A 25824-nucleotide genomic window follows, 5' to 3' on the forward strand; every position below is an offset into this window, starting at 1 on the left:
GGCTTTGGAGCAGACGGACCCTTGCACACCCATGCTACCTTCATGACATTGGGCACCTAGTTTACGTTCTTTGTGCCTGCTTTCATATTATATTAACACAATTCAATGGAATCATCTGTGTAAAATATACAACGTAGAGTAAATGGTTGAATATGAGATGACCATTATTATTAGCATCATATTCTACAGAAAAGCTTACAATCGAGTAGAAGAAGATGTATTGCCTGGTCATTTATTTATCCTTAGCAGCTGATGAAGAAAGAACTAATTAGTCTAAACATTGAGCAAGATGAAAGGAGCAGGCCACTGGCTGCCTCTCTGGGGTTAATTTAGCCATCACTTCTGCATGGAGCTGGTACATTTAGAGTGTGAAAGGAACCTGCTGCTTGTTGATAATTAGTCTGGTTTCAGTGAGTATCATCAGGTGTTAATAACAGCTCAAATGCACTGTATCTTTTCACAACTTTTAGAAGATGTTTAGGTTGTTTGCTGGGTTCTCACTTCTCGGGCTTCTGTGTGGATGTTGGGGGTTGATCTAGGGAGGGCCAGATAGGATGCTTCTACCTCCATGGATCCTAGCCATCTCCATGATGGCTACAATATGGCCCTGCCCAGAATGGATAATATCCTGGATATTACATGAATTGGGTCAGATGCTGGCCTTTCCTGATGGAAAGTGGCATTTCTTTGCCAGTGGGGGACATTTCTTCTTGTCCCAAATAATCCTGACAATACAATAGTTTAAAAGAAAAAAAAAACCAACTGGAAGGAATGTAAATTTTCACCAATAGAGTACTACCTAAATGCATATTAGGATATCATACAACAGAACACAATGTAGCCATTAAAAACAATAAGGTGTACCTGTATAGGTGTCCAAGAGGTACAAATTGGGAGAAAAGCTGCAGAACAGTAACTAGGGTCTGATTTGATGTAAGAGAAGGGGGGGGGATAAACAAAGAGAGGAAAACTGACAGAGAAAGAAAAAAAAGGAAGAGAAAAAGAAAAGGAAAGAAGAAAAGTATTTCTTTACAAAACCAGGCTTTCCTTTGCACATCATAGATTACTCCAGAATTTGAGGACTGAGGTAGATTTTTACTGCAGGTAAAAGGGGTGTGTCTGTATAGGGGTTTTACACAGTACCACATTGAAAGACTACTCCAAATTTTCTCCATACTTTATTTGGAGAGTGAGTGCCCACAACAGGATTAATTCTATTCTGTGGATTGACACACACTATCCTCACTGATCTATCCCAAGGCCTTTTATTTATTTATAATAGCATAGACACATATCCTTGTTGTGATTGGAGCAGTTCTCCTGAGATGTAATTTATGATCATTAAAATGCACCCATTTTAAGTGTATAGTTCATTGAGATTCAACAATCAGGATATAGAACATTTCTGTCACCCCAAAGATTCTCTTGCTTCTCTTCCCAGTTAATCATTAATTCCCAGCCCTGGTCCCAGGCAAATGCTGATCTACTTCTATTACAATATATTTTCTTTCCTAGAGTTTCCTATAAATGCAGTCATACAGGATGTACTTCTGTGGTAGGATTCTTCTCAGAATAACAAACGGAGGGTTGATGGGGGGTGGGAGGGAGGGGAGGGTGGGTGATGGGTATCGAGGAGGGCACCTTTTGGGATGAGCACTGGGTGTTGTATGGAAACCAATTTGACAATAAATTTCATATGTTGAAAAAAAAAAAAGATTCTTCTCAGAATAATGGTTTGGCCGTTCATGTGTGTTGCGTGTATCAGTAGTTCTTTTCTGTGTTAAAATTTGGACTGAGTAGTATTCCGTTTTATATAAACAGCTTGTTATAATATACCATATACATTATAATATTAGACAGTATGTTTATCCATCCACATATTGAGAAAGATTTTATTTGGGGAAAGGTTTATGTCACCAAAAAGGTTGAAAACCACTTTTCCACCTTAATTGCATATTCTTGGGAACGATGGAGAACTCAATCTACACCATGATTTCCAGTGAGAAAGCAGGTCTCCTGTTAGGAGATTAGGTGATAGGATGACTGAAGGTTTCTGTGGTCTTATTGAATACACATGTGGCAGGCATCCCAGGCAGTGGCCCCCAGTTATCCTCACCTCCTGGTATTCATGTTTTTGTATAATATCCTCTCTTTTGGGGTGGGCTAGACTTCTAATGAATTGAATATGGCAGAAGTAATGGGCTATCACTTCTGCGATTAAGTTATAAAAAAAAAAACTACTTCTGTCTTAGGTGCTAGTTCTAGGATGGCTTTCTAGGGAAGCCAGCTATCATAACATGAATCCGTCCTGTGGCGAGGTCCATGTGGTAAGGGGTCAAGGCCTGCCAATAACCACAGAAATAAGCTTGGGAAGGAGATTGCCCCAGTTGAATCCTCAAATGAGACTGCGATGTTTGATGGCTCAATTGCAATCTCAGGAGAAATCTTGAGTCAGAGGCACCCAGATAAGCTAAACTGAGCAATATAAACTGTGAGATAATTACTAAGTTACTAAGTTTGGGGGTCATTTGTTACACAGCAGAGATAACTAATACTGACAAAATTAAGTTATTGTTGTTAATTATTCCTATTGCTGCCATAGACTTCACCCTTCCTGGTTTCAATCCCAGGTTTAGCAGAGCCCTGGAGATACGTTACGGTAATAATCACCAGGCAGTAGACATGGAGTCAGGTACTTGTCAGGCACTTACTTACTTTAGGGGAGAAAGGACTGTAAGGTAACTAGAGCTAGTACAGAAAGGAGCTGGGTTTGAATCCAGGCAGTGACGCTAGTGTCCCTCACTGTGACCATGACACATCCTGCTGCCTTGGACACCAGCATCTCCCAGCCATCCACAAATGATCCTGGCCCCAACCTTGTCCTTATTCCACTCTTGCCCCTTCTTCCCTGGATTCTCCCCGACTAACCCTGTCCCAGCTCCCACCTCAACCACTGCCGGGTCAGACATCCTCCAGCTGCTTTTCCTGATCAAGGATGTCAGGGCAGACTACGTATGTTGGGATCTTAGGAACTTTTCATCTTCCCCCTCCAGAGAACTGTCTGCCTTCCTTACTCCTTCATCTCAGCGATTGTTCTTTTTTAGTCAGATGGAAACAGGAAGGTTTTCTTTCTAGGCCCCTTTCCCATATCAGGAATTAAAACAGTGTCTAAATGCAGTGAATATTAATGTATATTTGAAGGGTAAAATGAAGCAGTGAATGACTGAATTGCCCACTTGCTTGGGGAGACACCTTGGGGCTGGAAATGAGCTTGCTCTTTGGCCTCAGACTTGCCTTTGAATTGTAGCTCTGCTGGTCCTTGGCTGTGAGATCCTGGCCATGTGACTTCTCTGTGCCTCTGTTTTCTCATCCCTAAAATGGGAGCATCAATTTTTTTATGGCTAAAGATGAAGTGATACTGTCCATAAAATAGCACAGTGCCTGGTACAATATAATTAGTCCATTTATTACCACTGTTGTTGTTGCCTAATTCTTATTTGTGCATTTTCAGATGTGTTTTCTCAAAGTTGAGGAGTTCTTCAATGAAAAAGACTGTCTCCAGCAGCATTTACCTCCCCTGGGTCACATCCTCTTCCACTCTGTCACGGTATAAAAAGGCAGGATGGTGCAGAGGTCCAAGAGTACGGCCTGTGCAGTCAGAGAAACTGGTATCGAACCGTGGCTCTTCCACTTCTTAAACAAATGACCTTGGGCAAATTATGAGCGTCACCAGGCCTGTGGATAAAACGGCAAGAATAGTAGCTCCAGCATGGTGGCATTGTGGCGGAGGTTGGTGGAGATAATTAATGCGCGTAAGATACTCATGGTGGTGCCGGCACACAGTGATAACCCAACAAATGCAAGTTCTTATTATCATTATTGTAGGAGTTGGTGGAGGATGCTGAGGCCTGAGGCCACCCCTCCTCCAGCTTCTAAAGCCTAAGCATTTTACTCTAAAACATTCTGCAGGCACCTGCAGGGATTTCCGCTGTGCTTTGGACAGCGGTGGCCCATTTGGATCGGTAGAAGGCTCTTTTCCTCTTGTCTGTCTTGCCTGGGGGGGGGGGGCGGTTCTCTTTGTGTGTTAGACTTCTATTCATGGATCATCTGCCAGAGACTTGGACCAAGATTTCTTACTCTGCTTTTCAGATTTTCTTCCCCTAATGGTCCTGTTCTGTGCTGTCACCCTGGTGCCCTCCCCTCCTCTCCAGCCCTCAGCAGCTGGCAGGAAATGTTTATAGAAGAAGCTTTTCTTTCTCTTTTTAATAGCCTCCTAGGCTGCAACCTCCCAAATGAGAACCTTGTTAACCAGAAGGACTCTAGGCTACTGATTTATATTCCAGTCATCAAGAGAGGAAAGAGAATTAGAGAGGGAGAAGGAAAATGCTAACGTATCCATGGACTAGTTCCAACACCCTTTCTGATGAGGAGTGTGTGTATCTATTTATGTTCTGGGTGCTATGGGATTCCTTCTAGATTTTAGTATTTGACCTGTTATCCTTGGGTCACCTGGATTCTTTGTTCCTCTTGTGGGTGTGCTGAAAACAAGAGTAACAAATTTATTCTCCTGCCATTTAAACAAAAGATTTGTTACTTTCAAATAATAAAGGTACTTGTTTCAACAGAAATGTTAGGATCTCAGCAAAGATGGTGTCCAAGCTCATGGTGGCTTCAGAGGACGGGTAAGGGCTTACCTCCTATCACTCTCCGCAGATACTCACGAGCCAATATCTCTCCATGGGTAGTTATGAGAGAGTCATAAAACTTACAGGTGATAGTCTTTCGTGGCCAGAATTCTAGCTCAGTGGTTCAAGGAAGGCTTCCAGAAGGAGGAAGTGCATTTAGAACTGGGCTTTGAAAGTTGGTGTCATAGAGAATGCAGGCTGTTCCCCAATATCCATTCCCCTCTACTTCCATAACAGAATACCTAATTTTTAGCCGGCTCATCCCCCTCACCCCCAAGAAAGACAATACTTCTTTGGAATCTTGCTTGCAACACTCGCCACAATTATTTCCCTTCCTGTACGCACATCCTTTTGCAGGGTGACTTGGTAGCACCTCCTGTTTAGTGATGCAGTCTTTCCCCATTCTTGAATCCAAGCCAGACTTGTGATTTGCTTTGTTCAGTACAATGCAATGGAAGTGACATTGTGCTAATCCCAAGCCTAGGCCTCCAGGGGCCTTGCATACCTCCACTCACTCTTTTGGAATCCTGCCCGACCATCATGTGACCAAGCCAGAGTTAGCCTTCTGGATGATAGGAGCCTGTTTGGAGTAGGGACAAACTTTCCTAGCTGAGGTCATCCTAGACCAGCCAACCAGACAGCTAACTACAGGCACATGAGTACTCACCCAAGGCCACAAAAACCGCCTAGCTGAACTGAGCCCAAATTACCAACGCATAGAATCATGTGGTGGGTAAATGCTTATTGTTTTAAGCTACTGTGTTAGGACGTGGTGGTTTGTGATGTATCAAAGTAGTTAATACAATTTCCCATGCAGCTAGGTGTGTCTGCATAACCAGGTTTTGTTGGGTGACATGTAAGTGACTGTGTTGTGTATGATTCCTGGGCTGGGGGAGCAGATTTCTTTATAGGGAGGAAGCATGCTTTTCTTCCATATTTCTTGTTCCCTAACGACGAGAATGAGAATGTAATAGCTGCAGCTCCAGCAGCCATTCTGGGTCAGGAAGGGAGTTTAGGAATGGAAGGAACCCAGTGCAGAACAGTAACTTAGGAGGATCCTGTTCCTCTGAAGCCATAGATTGCCTTTCTTTTTAAAAATTTTTTTTTTCAACGTTTATTTATTTTTGCGACAGAGAGAGACAGAGCATGAACGGGGGAGGGGCAGAGAGAGAGGGAGACACAGAATCGGAAACAGGCTCCAGGCTCTGAGCCATCAGCCCAGAGCCCGACGCGGGGCTCGAACTCCCGGACCGCGAGATCGTGACCTGGCTGAAGTCGGACGCTTAACCGACTGCGCCACCCAGGCGCCCCTAGATTGCCTTTCTAATCCTATTCTGACTACTTCTAAATTTATTAAGCAAAAGGGATAAACTTTTGCCTTTTTTAGGCCACTGGTGTTTTGAGTTTTACGGTGAAATCATAGCTGAACCTAATCCCAAATAATACCAATGGTCGGGATTTAGATAAGCAGGAATGGTAGGAAAGAGTACTCATACCAGAGGGAATTTGTAGAGGGAATATCTTGGATAATGTTTCAGAAAAAGAAAAAGTGTGGGTGGCGAAAAGACTGCATGGTATTTCTTAAGGGAAACACTGGGTGATAGGGCTGGGAACAGTTTGGGGCCAGCTTTTGCAAAGCCTTGAAGGGTAGGCTAAGAAATTTGGAGAATGTGGCACAACAGATGTCTGAAGCCTTATAAAAATCAGAGTAAGGAATTCACTGATTCATTTCCTCCGGGGAGTTAATGTTCCAGTGAGAGAGACAAGATAACAAAATAATAGGATGATTACAGATTGTGATTAATGGTCTGTGTGATATGATGCTGACTAACTGTTGGATGCAGGCAAGTACTTTAGAGAGGTTGGTCAGAGAAAGATTTTTTTTTTTTTTTTTAGTTTTTAGAATCCTGTGCCAGGCATTGTGCAGAAGTCTAGGGACACAGGGAGTGATAACACACAGTTTCTGTCGTGAAGGATCTGTCTGTGGCTGTGAAGAGATCAGAGTCTTGTGTGGTGGTAGGGTTAATCGGGAGCAATTTCCTAGAGGAGGTGGGAGAGCGCCAAAGCAAGTAATTTAGTCTTCCCATCTGTATCAGTCAGATGTGGCTGTGATAAAACTGTGTAACATACACCCCCCCCCCCCCAAATCTTTGCTTACCACGAAAATGATTTTTCTCCCAGGTCTGCATGTAGGCTGTGATTCTGCGGGGCTCTCCTGGATCAGCTTGCTTGATTCCAGGCCCAGGTCTGTTGTATGTATCTCCTCATCCTGGGACCATTGGCTACGCAAGGTTTGATCTTCTCACGGTCGATGGCAGAAGTTCAAGAGATCAGGCAGAGCCACAGAGGCACATTTAAAGCCTCTGCTTCTATTGTATCTACTCACACTACTGGCCACAGCAAGTCACGTGACCAAGACGGACAACCACGGGTCAGAAAGAACACTCTACCCACAGTGAGAAAATGTCAAAGGTACAAGGATGTTTAATTCTGTAATGCAGGGAGTGAAAGGTTGGAAACAGTAAGTCAGTCTTTCATAGTATTCAAGGAAGTGAGGTGCTTCTCCATTTTTTCAGAGATCTCATGTATGTCTGAGTATTTTACTAATTTTTTTCAAGAAATCTTTTCTATTTCCTGTTAGATTTATTGCAAAGCACCATTATCCTTTTTGTCTAAATTTAAAAATAATGTTTTTAAAGTTTATTTATATTTGAGAGAGAGAAAGAGAGACAGACAGACAGACAGACCTTGAGCAGGGGAGGGCAGAGAGACAGAGACAGAATCCGAAGCAGGCTCCAGGCTCCGAGCTGCAAGGTGTCAGCACAGAACCCGATGCGGGCCTTGAACCCACGAGCAATGAGATCATGACCTGAGCCAAAGTCAGATGCTTAACCAACTGAACTCCCCTTGTCTAAATTTTTACTTAAAAAATTACATATGCATACATGATAAAAACTTCAAAAAGGAGTACTGAAAGATATAACAGTGAACATAAGGGTGGCCCTTCCCAAGAGGCAAATCCTGGGTTTCTTTTCAGAGATATTCTGTGTGTGCACAAACAAATATTTTGGGTTTTTTAGTGTTAAGTTTTTATTTTAATTCTGGTTGAGTTAACATACAGAACCAAATATTTTCTTACATTAAAAAAAATACAAAATGCGGGCGCCTGGGTGGCTCAGTTGGTTAAATGTCCAACTTCGGCCCAAGTCATGATATCACCGATCATGGGTTCGAGCCCTGCGTCGGGCTCTGTGCTGACAGCTCAGAGCCTGGAGCCTGCTTCTGATTCTGTGTCTGCCTGTCTCTCTCCATCTCTCAAAAATGAATAAATGTTAAAAAAAATGTTTTTAATACAAAATGGCATTCCACTATACTTGTTCCTCTGTATCTCCCTTCTTCTCTTCTGTTTAACAATGTATCTTAGAGGTGGTGCCATTTCAGTTCAGCGAGGCCCATTTCATTGTGTTTAATGGCAACATTGTTTTCCGCTGTGAGGCTGTGCTGTAATTTATTTAATCAGAGCCATATTGAAAGACATTTGGATTATGTCCAATCTTTTGCTACCATAACCAAGGCTGCATTAAGTACCCTGGAACATCTATCTTTATGCACATGTGTGAGTGTATCAGTAGGTTAAATGTCTAAGCAGAAATTGCTAGATCAAGGGATATGCAACTTAACATTTGATGGATATTGACTCTCTTTCTAAAAAGAAAGAATGATTTCTTCCAGCATGTCTACAGATCTCTGTCTGTCCCCCCTATCTTCCTCTGATTCTTGTCCCATGGTATTGTTCAGGGCTGAACCAATGGAATAAAGTAGTTCAAAACTTATTCCTCTAGGATCTCTGGGGAGAGTTTGAGTAGTATCCTCTGAATCTTGACAAAAAAAAAAAAAAATTGAAGATGGGGAAGAACTTGGTACTGCTGTTGTTACCCAGATCATCCATTTATTTATTTATTAAAAAAATTTTTTTTAATGTTTTATTTTTGAGACAGAGAAAGACAGAGCGGGAGCAGGGGAAGGGCAGAGAGAGGGACACACAGAAACCGAAGCAGGCTCCTGGCTCTGAGCTGTCAGCACAGAGCCCTATGCGGGGCTCGAACTCACAAACCGTGAGATCATGACCTGAGCCAAAGTTGACGCTTAACCGACTGAGCCACCCAGATGCCCCATTTATTTTTTATTTTTTATTGTTTTAATGTCCAGATCATCCTTTTAATGAGAGCACTGGAGGAGCATCGAATGTTGTTCTCACCAACGTGTTTACCCAGGAACTCCAGACTGCAAGTGGAATGATTTATATTCCTGGGAGATCCCAGTAAAAAATGTGCACAATACCCTTTAATTTGATCTGCTTTCCCTGTTGTACCTAAATATTTAGGGCAAATAGAAAATAGTTCTGATTTACAGTCTCTATAAAAATTTTAAACAACCTAATAGGACATTTGATCATGAAATTGCCTGAAATAATGTTGGTGGTAGTCAGCCATATTTCTTTGAAATGGCCTGTAACTTCAGTGCAAACCCCCAAACATGGATTTTTTTCCCTTGCTAATAACAGCCTTATTAATAAAAGAATGATTTTCTTTACAGATCTTCACCAGCTGGGTTCCGATGCCTTTGTTCAATAAAGGTAGAGATAATAACTGTCTCTAAAAAGAAAATGTGCCGAGGTTCCCAGGAGAAGTGGTGGAAACAAATCTTTTATTAAATCATATCAAATTGTGTTTCTTGTTTACTTTTCTCATTTTGTAAGTCACAGTCATATCTGCTAGTTTTGGTAAACCTTGCCTCACAGTCGTAAAAAAAAAAAAAAAAACCTAGCAATTTGGAGGCTTGGTGTTCTTAAAGCTAAATGCTGTGTGATCAATCGGGGTGATAAATTTCACACAATTAACTGCCGTGATGACATTTCTGAGTCTGTTCATCTATTTTCCCCTGCTGACATCTTAGGAGATTGGTTAACTTCTGCCTATATTTGCAGATGTTCTATGGATGCCTAGAAAAAGAACAGCAGGCAAGTGTAGTCAATATCTGGAGTTTTTACCTGTTCACAAATTTGTGACCCTTAGAGTAATAACATCTCTATTTTCCTTTGAGGGCAGGTGGCTCACATAGGCTAGTTCTATTCCTACTGCGAGGGAGGCGTATGACCCAGACCTGGCCAATCAAAACATCCTTGCTCAAGTTGGACCAATCAGAGCCAATGAGAATCCTGGGACTTGTACTACGACTACTGGAAATGAGAACTTTCTTGATTGGAATTCGTTAAAGAACGAGATATAAAGCTGCTTATGGTTATCTTCCCTCTCCATGGGAAGAGTACTCTTGAAGGAAGACAGGACAGAGAAAGACAGCCAAGAAGTGGAGGAAGACAGATTCCTGATGAGATCACTTGAATTCTTGAGTTTAATTATGCCTGAAGTTTTACTCATCAATTAGGCAAGCTAATCAATTTTAATTTTTTGCTTAAGTCCGTTTTGTTGGCTACTTGCCTCCAAAAGAGTCTTAAACACTTGTGTTTTATAACTTTCAGTAAAGTCTCATATGTAGGAGAGCATGTGCAACAGCAGCATTACCCATGTCTACAATAATAGATCAGCCCTATTTTCTCTCGTGTTCTCAGTGGTCACCATTGTATAATGGACTGTCTTCAGGTAGGTGCACCTGCTCCAGGCCACAGCTCATCAGAGGGCCTTGGCCAGCATATCTCTTGTGTTTCCAAGAATTGTCATTGCTAGAATTACTCATGGTTGTCCCATATTCATACTCTGTGGATATGGGATTTGTGCTATGCCCTGTCCTCCCCCTGCTCTACCCCAGGGGCTCAGTAGTTCCTTGTGAATGCAGTTGTGCTTATCTGTGCCCTAGAGAATTCAGAATGAGATTTCCTGGCAGCTGGCCACTGGTATCTTCTCCCAGCCTTGCATCTCTAAGATCTTGGGTCCATTTCTAGTTCTTTCTTTGTCTTGCTCAAATTAAGCAATCACCGGGGCGCCTGGGTGGCTCAGTCGGTTAAGCGTCTGACTTCGGCTCAGGTCACGATCTCGCGGTCCGTGGGTTCGAGCCCCGCGTCGGGCTCTGGGCTGATGGCTCAGAGCCTGGAGCCTGCTTCCGATTCTGTGTGTCTCCCTCTCTCTCTGCCCCTCCCCCGTTCATGCTGTGTCTCTCTCTGTCTCCAAAATAAAAAAATAAATTAAGCAATCACCTTATTTGAATGGGAGAGTTGATGTAGACAGCGATAGAGGCTAACGTTTGTAACGTGCCTTTTGCATATCAGACACCGTGCTTGGCACATTCATGTGTGCTCAGTCCATCTTGTGAGTTTCCCATAACACTTAATGTCTTCTTCTATTTAATACTTTTTATGGTCTTGACACTATGTTTTACCAGTATAGCTAATTTAATCCTTATAGAATCAGGACAGAGGTATCATTGTCTCCATTGATAAGATGAGGTTGGGAAAGTTTAAGTAGTTTCCCAGTGTCATGCAATGAGGAAGTGGTGGAAACAGGATTTCAACCCAGGACAGAATGACTCCAAATCCAGTTTTCTTACTTCCTACACTAGCACTTACTACGTTGTAGTTATTGGCTTGTGTCTCTCTCTCTCTCACCTGTGAACTCCCTGACCTCTCAACACTCATGTGTTATCTTTGGACCCCAGTACTCCCTCACTCTAGAGTCTTGCTTAGAGGAGTAGGTTCTCAAAAACTATAGACTGACTGAAGAAATCTTCACAACAACTCTGGAAGGGGAGTATTTTTCTTTCCATTTTACACATGAGCAAATTTAGGCTTAGGATGGTTAAGGGACTTACCCAATGCCAGGAACTAGCATTCACAAAATATAATCCTATAATCCTGAAATGTCCTGCTTCAACTGAGAATTGAGAAAGATATTCTGTAAGCTGAAGAGAGGGGTCTTTGGGATGTTCATTCATCCAATATAGATAGGTTAATGAAGGCTCCATTAGGGTGGATTACCATGCAGAAAGCGGTGCAGACGTTTTATGAAAGGGAGCTGCATGTATGTTACTGAATCTGCTCTTGAGCTCCTTATAACTTGTGAGCAGGCAGAACACTGCTTAATGGTGCTGGACAAAGCTCAAGTGAAAATGGCTCCAGTGGGGAAATCTTTTATGGAAACTGAAATGATTGTTTTAGGAATCCGAATTGTAATTTTTCACTTCTTAGTCTCTGGTCTCTTGAGTCCCGGTCTATATCATGGGCGTATTTCATAATGGAATTCTGGTGACTTTGCCCAGTGTAAGGGGCACTGCAGTGGCAGGCAGGCAAGCTCAATGTGTGGAGGGAGGCAGCAAGTTAGGTATTTAGAGGCAGAGACTAGGACTTTGTTAGATGGAACCGACAGCTCTAAAGGGCACCTCAAGGAAACACATTTCTCAGGGCATCTAAGAACATGAGAGCTGAGCCCAGGGTCTGATGTAGCTCTCTCTGTTTGAAAGCACTGACATTCTGTTAAGCTAATGATGAGTTTTCTTCTCTTTTCTCCCAACACCAACTCTAGGCAAAAAAAAAAAAAAAAAAAAAAAATGCAGGGGAAGAAAGAACAAGAAACAATTTCCAAAGTCTTCAGGGTCCGTAGGCTGGCTTTTGAACTAAGTCACACTGCTGTCATCCTCCAGGCTGCTTGTACTTTTGCAGTAGTCATTGGCAGATTAATGAGTTTCATGAAAGTTAAGAGAAAATAGCAGCTGGAAATAGCACTAAAAGTTTCAAGGACATTTTGGGGGAGGGGGTGAAATATATTGTCACCCTCATGTACTCATGGAAGCATGTAGGTTATGTCATTAGCTAAAACTCCCAGCCATGAAGTCAAGAATGCATATAATTTACCCACTCACTTACCCACCAGCCATCCATCCATCCACCCACCCATCCATCCATCTATCCACTGATCCATCCATCCACCCACCAACCACCCATCCATCTAGCCATTCATCCATCCATCCACCCACCCACACATCCATCCATCCACCCACCCACCCACCCACACATCCATCCATCCACCCACCAACCACCCATCCATCTAGCCATTCATCCATCTACCCATCCATCCATCCATCCACCCACCCACCCACACACACACATCCATCTACCCATTCATCCTCCACCCACCTAACCATCAATTTTACCCATCCACTTAACATTTAACAAACACAGACAATGTGCCAGGCATTATCTAAGGCTACCAGTATTTGGTTCTCTGGAACTTTCAAGACTGCGTTTTTTTGCTATAATATAATTTCAGAAAGCAAATTTGCTGTTGGGAGCTTTCGTTACGGTGAAGCAAAATGGCATATTGAGTTTCTATAGATTTTGACTCTTATATAACTGTACACTTGGCACTGAAAATCTTATGCAACTTATTTGGGAAAAGATGGTCTACAGTACAAGTTGCTGCATCATGCAGAAAGACGGGCCGCAAGAAACAGTTTTTGTTTAGGGTTTGTTTTTCAGGAGAAGCTGTGAAATTGTTGGGCTGAAGTTGTTTTGCTTGGTCAGGTGTTACTAGTCCACTAAAAATAAGCCTGTATTAGTGGACATCTTAGAAACTAAGAAAGCTCAGCTGCAAGGGAATTAATAGACTCGTAGTTTGTTACGCACTACCACATGGAACTTCACTGAAGTTCCCTCAACACGAGTGGTAGACAGTGATGCTAAGTGTGAGGAACCGGAGGCACATGGCCTGTTTCAGATCTCTGACCTTCCACTGATTTGCTCCATGGCCTGGGAAAAGCTGCCAACCCTCTCTGTTTTTAAAACAAAAATAGGACCGACATCAATACTTACATTCATGGTGTTTTTTCTGAGCATTAAATGTGACAGTGCTCATTTTTGGTGAGCAAGGTAGGTACTTCAGGGACACAGAGTAGATATATTCAGATTTGCTGGTCAGAGCGAGTTCGCCACGATTTTCTTTCCTTTCGTTATGTTCTCCTCCTTCTCCCATTCTTTCTTTCACTCCTCCCATACCACGAGTGTTTCTTCTAGCATATGGAATGGAGATTTCTCTAGTTCTCTTTTCATATGTTAATTTACAATTATGTATATAATTGATAAAATATATAGAGTTGGCTTTGACTAATTTACATAAATGGTAAAACCCACTTATGGGTTTAAAGGTTACCTCAAACCTCACTTTTTCCCACTCAACACTGTATTTTTGACATCTCCTCATGTTGTATGTAAATCTAATTCAGTACATTCTGACTGTGGCCTGGGGGGTCAACATATGCATAGACTATGATTTGCTTATCCATTCCCTTAGTGATGAAAGAACACTTTCAAAGTCTTTACTGTCACAAGGAAAACTATGGTGAACAGTCTCATGCATGCATCCTTGTGGTTTTGTGTAAGAGTTTCTCTGAGGCACATATCCACCCACGGGGATTGTTGGGTAGATGAACAGTTAATTGCCCTGAGTACTGAGAGATTGCTGCTTGGAATGGCTGCTTAGTTTACACTTCTCCCTAGCCCTTGATGTTCTCTGACTTTGTAATTTTTGCCAATACGATGGATGTAAAGTGGTATCATTGTTGGTTTAATTTGCTTTTCTCTGATTACTAATGAAGTTGAGTATCTCTTCATATACTTGTTAGCCATTAGTGTTTCCTCTTCTATTAATTTTCTTTTCATAGACTTTACCCTTTTTTCTATTGGGTTTCCTGATTTTTTCCTGCTGTGTTGTAGAGGTTTCTGTAGATTTCAACACCAGCCAAGTTTTAGATATTGTACACATCTCGTGGTCCACAGAAGTGTTCAGTGTGTAGATTACGTCCTTTTCTGGGCAGAAATCGCAATGTTAATGCAGTTGAACACTTCACGTTTTCCCCTTATAGCTGGCTCTTTTTAGATCTTGCTTTAAAATCTGTACAATTGTAAAGTCACAAAGATATTTCCTCCATTTTCTTCTTTTTTTATATGAAATTTATTGTCACATTGGTTTCCATACCACACCCAGTGCTCATCCCAAAAAATGCCCTCTTCAATATCCATCACTCACCCTCTCCTCCCTCCCAACCCCCTTCAACCCTCAGTTTTTAAGAGTCTCTTATGCTCTCCCACTCTAACCTCTTTTTTTTTTCCTTCCCCTCCCCCATGGGTTTCTGTTAAGTTTCTCAGGATCCACATAAGAGTGAAAACTATCTTTTGCATTCAGGTGTGAAGGAAGGAATCCAATTTTATTTTTCCCATACAGGGAATCAATTTTCCCAACAAAATCTACCACACAATTCAATCTTTCCCAATTGGGTATAATGCCAAGTCTCCTGTACATGTAGGACTGTTTCTGGAATCTCTGTGATGCTTCATTGATTTATTTATCTGTTCCTAAGACTACACCACACTTAAAAAAGAATTACTGTGACTTAGTAATAGGTTTTAGTATTCAGTAAAATGAATCCTACTACTATTCCTGGTTTTTTTTTCAAAATTACCTTACATATTCATGCCTTTTATATTTCTGTATATGTTTTAGAATCAGTTTTTCAAATTCCTCAAAAAACTCTGCTGGACATTTGAATAGAACTGCATTGAGTCCACGGTTTAATGATGGGGGGAAATTAATATGCTTACAATGTTAAGTTATCCTATTTGTGAACTTGGTATTTGTCTTAATCTATTCAGGTCTTTTAAAATGGTCTTTATAAGAGCTTTTCTCCATGAAGCTTCAGTGCATTCATTTTTGTGGGGAGGTGTATTTAAGTCCTACATACATTTTTGTTGTTGTCGCTATAATGTTTTAATATCCTGTACAATCCCTGGCACGTAGTGAGTGCTCAGTAAATGGTACTTATTACTGTTGTTGTAGCTATTATAAAAGGGAGAAAATCAGGAAAGTCTTCACCTGTCTTTAAGAGTCTGTCATGATGTTCTGCAAATAATAAGATGTGGAGCCAGACACACCTGTGTTCTGCTTCTGATTCTACCATTAGCTGTGTGACCTTGAACACTTTTTTGAATTTCTGGGCCTCTGCTTTGGCTTTAGGGGGAGTAATGTTCATCCTACCAGTGTTCTCGGTATGGTATGAGCATAAAAGGAGATCATGAACTAGTAACACACACAATGACTGGCATATAGGTGATGAGAAAGGAGTTTCTTTCTCCCCCTAGTGAAGAGGTGAAAAGTTTGTCATGTAGCTGCCTCATTTCCCCATGAAACCATCTCTTCATTTGAAATCCACTTCCAAACTTTGTCTTTTTTGGCCAGATGGACACAGAGAGTGGGCATACATGTTAAGAAAAATTGAAAAGAAAAATCTACCTTCCTAGAATCCCCTTTTAGATGACACTTTAGCCTTTCTTTCTTTAGAATATAAGCTTGAGGAAAGGAAGCACAGTTAACTCTACATAATCCATCTGACTTCAGGTGGTTTTATCCAAGCCAGTTGTGGTTAGTCCATTTCCCTCCTTAGTGATTGGCTCAGGGATGGGCTGGCCCATGCCAATCTGGGCCAATGAAACGCTAGGAGGGCCTTGATGAGGGCTTCTGGGAAAAGAAATCCAGTTTTTCTCCTTCACTGTGCTGGGTTTAAAGAGGCTCACTGCCCTGGTTTCTGGTGGCAGGCACATCAGTGAGACGATGTGGGATGGGGATGAAGGATGGGGATGAAGCCCACACTGTGGGATAGGGCAGGGCTGTGGTGTGCAGAGAAATTCTGAGTTCTGATGTCAATGTTGAGCTGCTGCCTTGGCAAAGTTGAAGGTCCCTTCCCCCTCAACTCCCTGTTCTGTCATAATATTTAATTTAGTCAATTTAAGTAGTGTCGAGAACTGAATTGTGTCCCCTCAAAATTCATAGGTTGAAACCCTAACCCCAAAGTAGTTGGAGATAAGGCCTTTGAAGAGGTAAAATTGAATGAGATCTTTAAGGGTGGAGCCCTAATCCAACAGACTGCTGTCCTTGTAATAAAAGGAAGAGACACCAAGAGTTTGTGTGCACAGAGAAAAGACCATGTGAGGACACAGAAAGAAGGTGCCATCTGCAAGCCAAGGCGAGAGGTTCCACCAGAAACCAACCATGCCAGCACCTGGACTTCCAGCCCCTTGAGCTGTGGGAAAGCCAGCCAGTGTGTAGTGTGTTTTGTTATACAGCCCTACCTAACTAACAAAAATAGGAATAGATTTATTTGAAGGCTAAAGCACTACAGAGGATTCAAATCTCAAGTCTTTGGCATGAGTCTGCAAATAATTGATGCTCAAGAAATGTGTGATAATGAACATGAATGTGAGAATTATTCTGAATCTATAGAGTGCAGAGAATCACACGATTTTGTATGCTCTCCATTGTTGGAGCTTCTGAATCATACGATTTTGTGTGCTCTCCATTGTTGGAGCTTCTGAATGGCCTTTTGGTACAAGTATAGACTTACTATTAGTGGTATCTTTTAGGTGAGGAAAGTGGGGATTAACAAAGGTAAGTGAGGGGCACCTGGATGGCTCAGTTGGAGAAGAATCCAACTCTTTTCTTATATATATATAATTTATTGTCCAATTGGCTTACATACAACATCCAGTGCTCATCCCAACAAGTGCCCTCCTCAATGCCCATCACCCGCTTTCCCCCACCCCCATCAACCCTTACTTTGTTCTCTGTATTTAAGAGTCTCTTATGTTTGCTTCCCCCCCTCTCTGTTTGTAACTATTTTATTCCCCCTACCCTTCCCTCATGGTCTTCTGTTAAGTTTCTCAAGATCCACATATGAGTGAAAACATATGATATCTGTCTTTCTCTGACTGACTTATTTAAGCATCCAACCCCTGATTAGATGATCTCATGATCTGTGTCATGTCATGATCTCATGATCCGTGAGTTCAAGCCCCGTGTAAGGTTCTGTGCTGACAGCGCAGAGCCTGCTTGGGATTCTCTCTCTCTCCCTCTCTCTCCATCCCTCTCTCATTTGCTCTCTCTGTCTCTCTCTCTCACACTCTCTCTCTCTTATTTTTCTTTTTTTTTTTAAATTTTTTTAACATTTATTTATTTTTGAGACAGAGAGAGAGCATGAACAGGGGAGGGTCAGAGAGAGAGGGAGACCCAGAATCTGAAACAGGCTCCAGGCTCTGAGCTGTCAGCACAGAGCCCGACGCGGGGCTCGAACTCACAGACCGCGAGATCGTGACCTGAGCCAAAGTCAGCTGCTTAACCGACTGAGCCACCCAGGCGCCCCACTCTCTCTCTCTTAAATTAAGTGAATAAACATTAAAAAAAAAAACCCAAGGGTAAATGATATGCTTGAGTCTGAGTAGATAGATAAGTGGTGTGAATGGGATAAGAACCAAGGATTTTTTACTCCTATTTTGGTACATTTTGTAGTAAGCTGGATCTCCACTAGGCTATGAGAAACTTGAAGGTGCGAACCACATCTTACACATTTTTTGTAGTCATAACTCTCTAGCAAATGATCTGTTTGTTAATGGGTATCAATATGTATTAGAAGGATAAACATGAATAAATGTTATAATCTTGTATCATCAAAGCAGCTCTCACGAAATGGCAGGGGAAATGATACCTCCGTCCAGAGTGTTTTAACAATGTCCAACAGTGGCTGTGTCCCATCTCAAAGGCAATAGTCATGGGTGTGGTTTATTTGTACATCTCTACGTCCAGTTCCAGGCACAGATGTAACAGGCAATGATGACATTGTAAAGGTCATGCTGCCTACTGAATCCTCTCAGACGTGGAGGAAGGAGTCAAGAAGCAAAGGCAGAAGAGGCAGTTTAGACCTGTCCTATTGGGTACCCCTGGGAGCAGTTTGCACTCAACATGTAAATCACGCTCAGGGTCTGTCTGGTTAATACAAAGCCTTTAGTGCCATTTGCTTCTCCATCGGCATACTGATTATGACACATGGTCATTGGGTTTATCAAAAACGTGCCCCATAAATCCAGTTAGCATTTTCTTCTGGGTGCCGCACCTTGGGAAGCTGCTTAAGTACCTTGAAGGTCCTTCGCCAGCTCTGGCCTTGAATCTCAAGGAGGGTCTGAGGCACTTCAGACTCTTGACGGAGTATAACAGGGCCGTGATTTGAGCCCTTTCTGACTGTCTGGAAGCTCTTCCAATGATCTGAAATTTAGATGGGAACCTCTCCTCCCATGAAGTCCTGTCATTCTTAGAAGGAGTCTTGGAGTTACAGGAGTAGCTGTATTTTGTCATTGGCTATTTGGTTTGCCCTGTGTCACTTCCTTTGGGGAACTACCCTTTCCCTGTGTTGCATGGGCTCTGAACTCTGCCCCCTGGTTACAGGGCTGAGTCAGTGGCCCACGCTTTGCAGTCTGAGCTCTCTCATGGTAATCTGAATCTTGAGTCAAGACACGGGGTGGGAGGTGATTGAAGCAAAGTCATTTATGTTTGAGACTGTTGATGAGTTTCTGCTTCTGTCCCTCTGCTGAAATTATAAGATCTTTAAAGCATACATCATGAATATGGTAAATACATTGATAATATATATACATTATGAAAGGAGTTACCCCATCTTAATCCCATTTTTGATTAATATATCCATCCATGTCTATATATTAGCATATAGATATTTAGCTCTCCCGTTCATTTCTATGACCTTTCAAGTATCCTTTCAATAACTAATTCATTCTTTCTTGAATGTGTTAGGATAGGTTTCTATTGCTTGCTTTAAAATCCTCCAAGTGTTACCGATGTAGATAGCACATGATAGTTTGTTCTCTTATTTTTATTTTCCAAATTAAATACCTTTAGAATACCTTTGAATATAGCTTTGTTGAAACTTCTAATAACGATAATGTTGATGAAAAAATTTTCCTCTATTATTAACACCTTAATAGCCTAGAGAAATAGCATTAACAGTTTATGTTCCTGAGCATCCACTGTTTGATAAGTTCAGTGTTAGGAGGCAATATAGAAACCAAGAGCTTGGCCTTTATCTATGTTCAAATCTGGGCTCTCAGTTACTAGCCATGTGACCTTGGGCAAATTACTTAACCTCTCTGAACCTCAGTAGTCTCATTCGTAAAATAGAAATAATACTACTTATAGGGATATTATAAAGCTTAAATTAGTTAATACATGTAAAAACATGCCCAGTATATAGTAAATACGTGTTAGCCCATTATCGTTGGGTATTTCAGCTGAAAAAAAGAAATGACATCTCCTTGAGCTGCTGTAACTTGCCCAAGGCCACACAGGTAGGGCACAGGGGGAGCTGGGATTAAATAAAATCACACTCCTGAGTGCCTTGTCTAGAGTCTGGCACATAGGGTCTCTCTTCACTGAAGCTGCCATCATTCTTCTAAGTGTCTCACGAGCCCAGATTTGACAGGGAAATGTATGAAAACTGCCCCAGGAAAAATTAAAAGCAGAAATTAGGCACCCTTTTCTCTCTCTGCTATCACCTTATGTGCCTTCCTTTCCCTTCTCCCTCCAGAGTGTCTGTCAAGTCCTATTTCAAAGAATCCCTGCTGAGGGTGCTGAGTGATAACTGGTCTATCAGCTGACATTTAAGATGAAGCCTTTCCTTTGTCCGTTTACATTTCAGTGGGAAATTCCTGAGACCCTGGTGGCTTCCTCATCCAAAGCATTTAGGGGGCATTGGTCTCTCCCTCTTGAGAGACTCTGGAGGTGTCCCTTTTGGAAGAGTTACTCATCTTTGCTGAGGTCTCATTAATTAACATCTTGCCTCAGGAAGGCCAGTATGCTTGAGTAATGCTTTCTACCGTGCGTTACAGAAGACATACGTTTGCTATGCTATGCTATGCTATGCTAAGGGGAAGCAAGTATGTCAAGGGCAGGTCCTTACGGAATGAGAACGTTGGAACACACGCACGTGTGTGCATGTGTGTGCACAATTAACAATCTATTTAGTCCCAGGTGGTGCTGTTGGTGCCATGTAGTATTTCATTAACAGCATTATTTAATTGCATTCTCATAGTGGTCTTGAAAGTTTGTTACCATCTTCCAATTTTATGGACTGAGAAATTGGGGCTCTGTAGTGGGCCTCTGCTGTCTCATTCAACATTTCCCCCCTTGTCATTAGCATGCAGCTCAAGTAGATTTGACTTGGGGCTTTTTGTGCCTGAGAACTGGCCAGTCTGAATATCCTATGCTTCTGCCTCTTTTATTGGTTCAGAGATGGGCATAGGAGGCCAATAAGAACCAGGTATGGAACTTTTGTTGGAGATTTAGGGAATCTGCTGTCTTTTTTTCTTGGCTCGGATGGCTCAGGCTATAGAATGCGAGCCTATAGGAGACGGGGACATCTTAGCCTATCTGAGAATAAAACCTACACCAAGGAAGGAAGTGAAGGACGAGAGAATGGTTCCAGGTGTTACCATTTGAGCCCCTGAATCCAGACGTGCCTCATGCTAAAATATCCCCGGACTTTTCAGGTGAATCAACAAAGTCATTTCTGCGCTTAATCCAGTTTTCATCTGGGCTTTCTGTCACTTGCCGTGAAAAGAATCCTGATAAATACAGGCTCAGAGGGTGTTATGGACTGAGTGTTTGTGTCTCCCCTCACAAAGTTCATACATAGAATGAAGCCTTAACCCCGACGTGATAGTATTTGGAAGTGGGACCTTTGGCAGGTGATCAGGTTTGGATGAAATCTTGCGAATGGTGTGCCCGTGATGGGATTAGTGTCTTTACAAGAGCAGGAAGAAGCCATAGGTCTTTCTACCTCCACCATCTGAGGATAGAGAGACGACGGCTCTCTGCAAGCCAGGAGAGAGTTCTCACCAAGGGACCAAATTTTACTGCACCTTGATCTTGGACTTCCTGCCTCCAGGAATAAAAAGGAATTTCTTTTGTTGAAGCCACACAGGTGGTTAGGGCCACTGGAGCTGGCTAATACAGAACCCAAGACTGCCTGGGTCCAAATCTTGTCTTTTTAACCCCACGCCAACTGTCTGTGCCATTATACTTCCTACCCGCCAAAGCACACAAATTTAACATATGGAAAAAGAACCTTTACAGAAAGTGGCCTGAGGGTGGGGCTGCCCCTCAGTAGGGCTAGAATGAGTCTGGAGACATAAAGCTGAAAGGGTAGTGTGAGGTCATGTCTACTTGGCAGATGGGTCCAAACACTTCCAGCAGGTGCAAGCTAATGTTTTCAACCCTGCCATCCTTTTTGTCCCACGGGCTAGAATCCAGCGTAGCTCAGGCTCATCAAGAGAATATAATAAAACACTTTTCTGAGAAAAGGACAGCTTTATTTCTGTCTAAAAGGCCACATTGAGAACCTCACTGGCAACTCTCCTTGCAGGAAAAGAGAAAAAGAATGGAGTGATGAATTAGTTCTTTACAACCCACTGACAGACTGATGGATAAACGCAGTGACAGACCCCAAATTGTATCTCCTGCAAGTCTCCCCCAAAGAAAAAGTCTTTGTCCTTTTAGACACTCCCTGAAAATGGCATGGAAATATGGCTGAAAGCCCCACTGTCTGGGGGACATACATTATTATTACTATAGCTATTTTATCAGAGCCAGGATTCAGGTGTTAAAACCCAAACATGGAGTGATTTGGTACCACCAAGGCTCAGATAATATTCTTCCTGTGTCTCTCCTGTTTTAATAGCTGGCCGTACTGGCAAAAGTTGTGCATCACTGGGGGCTTAATACAATTTAGGGTTACTGTTCTGACTACCTTTCTTTGTGGCCCAAATAAACAATACTTTAATATATATATATTATATATATATATATATACATTATATAATATATAATATATATATATAATATATATCTATATAATACTGCACAGAAGTCCTATTTTTCTGCCTTCAAAATGTTTTTAACTGAAACCCCAGTTTAATTCTGGAAATTCCAATTTAATCCTGGATTCCAATTTAATTTGGTGGAGGATCAAGCACATCTCTCCTCTCTGTTATACAGCAAGGAGGGGGATGCAGCGTTTTCTGTGATAAAGATAAATCCTAAACCTTAGAGGAGGGGGTTCTTGACCAGGGCCACACATGGGGAATCACCAGGGAGCTTGGGGAAAAAAAAATTACCAACACTTGGGACCCTAACCAGAAGACTTGCATTTGCTTGATCACGGGGTGTGGCCTGACTGATGGGATTGCTTTTAAAGTGTCACAGGTGGTTCTCTTGTGCGGCCACAGCCCAGAAGCACTGCCGTAAGCCGTTTTCAAAGTTCCTAATTTTCCCCTTAAACAGCTTAAAGTATAGAAAATAAACAGTGTCTATGCCACAGGGATACTGGCTCCACCAAGGGTGCACATTGTGAGACCTTGACAAAGTGCTGGACCTCTGTGAGGTTCCGAAGTTCTCTCCTTTCTATCATTTGGGTAAAAGGAGTGCCTAACCCACAGGGTTGTGTGGTGAAGGTTGACTGAGGTAAGTGCGTAAAATGTGCCTGGCGGAGAGTAACATTTCGTAACTGTTGGCTCTTACGTTCACTATTAATGTTAGGACTGGTTTTCGCAATCTTAGCAGGTGATAGAAACTGGTTTTATTTAAAGGGTGGGGGGGAACTAGCTGACTCAGGTAACCCCACCTAGGAAAGTACAGGGGTGGGTGTGGTCCAGGGACAACTGGGTCCAAGGGGTCAACCCCGTAGATTCTTTTCCTTTTCTCTCTCATTTCTGCTTCTCTTCTCAGCAACCTCAGGCCACGGGCCCACTTCTCTGCCAGGAGGAGACGACCATTCAGGCTGACCCGGCACACATTCTGGGACCAGAAAGGAAAAAGGTACCTGTATCACTCATTTCAGGTGGGAAAAATCCTGAGGAAAGACGAAGGTGCATGGGTGTTTTCGTGACGGCTGGATTATCACTGTTACCAGAAGGAGTGTGGGGTGTGAGGAGCTGAGCAGACAAAAACAGTCGCGTCTACGACGATGAGAAGTCAGTTCTTATAATAATGACTATGTCCATTGAACAAATATTTGTTAAGTATCTATTATGGGCCAGACGTGGTTCTAGATGCTACTTTGTACAATGAGAAATGGACATCACATTAAAAAAAAAAATACTGAGATAGAGTGTATACATGGTAAAGTTCAGTCTTTTTTTCTTTTGAGATAAAATTCATATACTGTAAAATTCAAACCTTTTTTTTTTTTTTTTTAGAGAGAGAGAGAGCATGAGCAGGGGAGGTGCAGAGGGGGAGAGACAGACAGACAGAGACTCTTAAGCAGGCTCCACCTTGCTAAGCTAGATCAGGTCTTGATCTCATGACCTGGGATCATGACCTGAGCTGAAATCTTGAGTGAGATACTCAACTGACTAAGCCACCTAAGCGCCTCTCAACCTTTTTAAGATATGTCATATTTTATGTCTTTTGGTAGTCTTTTTATGTCTTTTGAAGTCATACCTTTTTTTTAAAATTTTTTTTCAACGTTTTTTATTTATTTTTGGGACAGAGAGAGACAGAGCATGAACGGGGGAGGGGCAGAGAGAGAGGGAGACACAGAATCGGAAGCAGCCTCCAGGCTCTGAGCCATCAGCACAGAGCCTGACGCGGGGCTCGAACTCACGGACCACGAGATCGTGACCTGGCTGAAGTCGGACGCTTAACCGACTGCGCCACCCAGGCGCCCCTAGGTCATACCTTATTTTATGTCTTTTGAAGTCAGGAAGTGTTGGTCCTCTGACGTTGTTTTTTTGGGTGAGTTTTGGCAACACATCCAGTGGCGATCAAGTAAGATATGGAACATTTCAGACATCCCTCCAGATTGTCTCTTGTGTCTTTGTAGTCAGTCCCTCTCTACCCCCTGCTTCTGGCAAACACTGATCTGCCTTCCGTCTGGGTAGTATTTCCTTTTCCAGACTATCACTTAAGTGGAATTATACAGCACATGGCATTCTTTCACTTAGTATTTGAGATTCGGAAAGTTGTTGCTTGTATAAATAGGTCTTTCATTGCATTGCTGAGACTTAGTGCATTGTATGGGCATAGCAATTTGTTCACCCATTCATCAGCCTAAAGATACTTAGGTTGTTTCCAAGTTCGGGTCTCTATGAAAAAGTTGCCAGAATATTCTCAGACAGCATTTTGTGTAAACATGCACTTTTACTTCATTTGGTAAATGTCTAGGAGCACAGTTGCTGAATCATATGATAAGTGTCTGCTGGACTTTATAAGAAACTTCCAAAATATGCTTTCCAAAGTGGCTGTACATATTGCATTCCACTTGAAATGTATAAGTGTTCCGGCTGCTTTACATCCTTGCCAACATCTAGTATTGTCAGTTAAAAAGAAGAAAAGCCTTTCTAATGGGTGGGTAACGGTGTCTTGTGGTTTTAGTTCGTGGCTAATGGCACTGAGCTTCTTTTTGGGTGCTAATTTGCCGTTCCCTTTTTTTTTTTTCTTTTGGTGAAGTGCCTGTTCAAATCTTAGGCCCATTTTTACTGAGTTGTTTCTTATTGAGTTATAAGGGTTCTCTATGTATTCTTGGTGTATGTTTAGATATCAGATATGGATTTTACATATCTGTGTAAATCTCCCATTCTGTGGCCTGCCTTTTTATTCTCTTAGCAATGTCTGTTGAAGAGAATCTTAAAATATTGGTCAAGTTAGGTCTGTTAATGTTTGTTACTCATGGATGATGCTTTTGGTATCATACCTAAAATATCTTTGCTTGGGGCACCGGAATGGCTCAGCCCTTTAAGTGTCTGACTCTTGATTTCAGCCCAGGTCCTGATCTCCCAGTTTGTGAGTTCAAGCCCCATGTCCGGCTCCGCGCTGATGGGTTCCACATTGACAGGTGGTACAGAGCCTGCTTGAGATGCTCTCTCTCTCCGTCTCTGTCTGCCTCTTTCCTGCACATGCTCTCTCTCTTTCTCAAAATTAATTAATTTTAAAAAAAGGTCATTTAAAAATATCTTTGCTTAACCCAAGATTACAGAGATTTTTCTGCCATGTTTTCTTCTAGAAGTTTTATAATTTTAGGTTTTATATTTAGGTCTATGATCCCTTCTGAGATAATTATTGCACATGATGTAGCATATAGGTCGAGATTCATTATTTTGCATATGGGTGTCCAATAATTATTCTAGTACCAGTGAATTGCTTTTGTGCCTTTGTGGAAAAGGAGTTGACCATATTTGTGTGGGTCTATTTCTGGATTCCCTATCCTGTTCTATTGATCTATGTGTTTATCTCTTCACCAATACCAT

At 42.1% G+C, this 25824-nt stretch overlaps 1 long non-coding RNA gene across 3 annotated transcripts in view; it reads left to right on the forward strand.

Annotated features, from left to right (window-relative positions):
* LOC124517977 (uncharacterized) overlaps window positions 1-25824 on the forward strand; it is a 155999-nt gene that overhangs the window by 90804 nt on the left and 39371 nt on the right. Inside the window, exons 2-4 of one of the 3 annotated variants that reach the window (XR_006963604.1) lie at window positions 6867-7157; window positions 9282-9321; window positions 9794-10677. This is a non-coding gene — a long non-coding RNA (uncharacterized LOC124517977). Of the gene's footprint in view, window positions 1-6866; window positions 7158-9281; window positions 10678-23305; window positions 23396-25824 lie in introns of those variants that run through there. The other 2 variants (XR_006963605.1, XR_006963603.1) reach the window with 2 other exon arrangements.

This window comes from Lynx rufus, unplaced genomic scaffold (genome assembly GCF_022079265.1).
Source record: "Lynx rufus isolate CCGP_SWC_20201006 ecotype Redwood Valley unplaced genomic scaffold, mLynRuf1.p SCAF_23, whole genome shotgun sequence".
Classification (NCBI taxonomy): domain Eukaryota; kingdom Metazoa; phylum Chordata; class Mammalia; order Carnivora; family Felidae; genus Lynx; species Lynx rufus.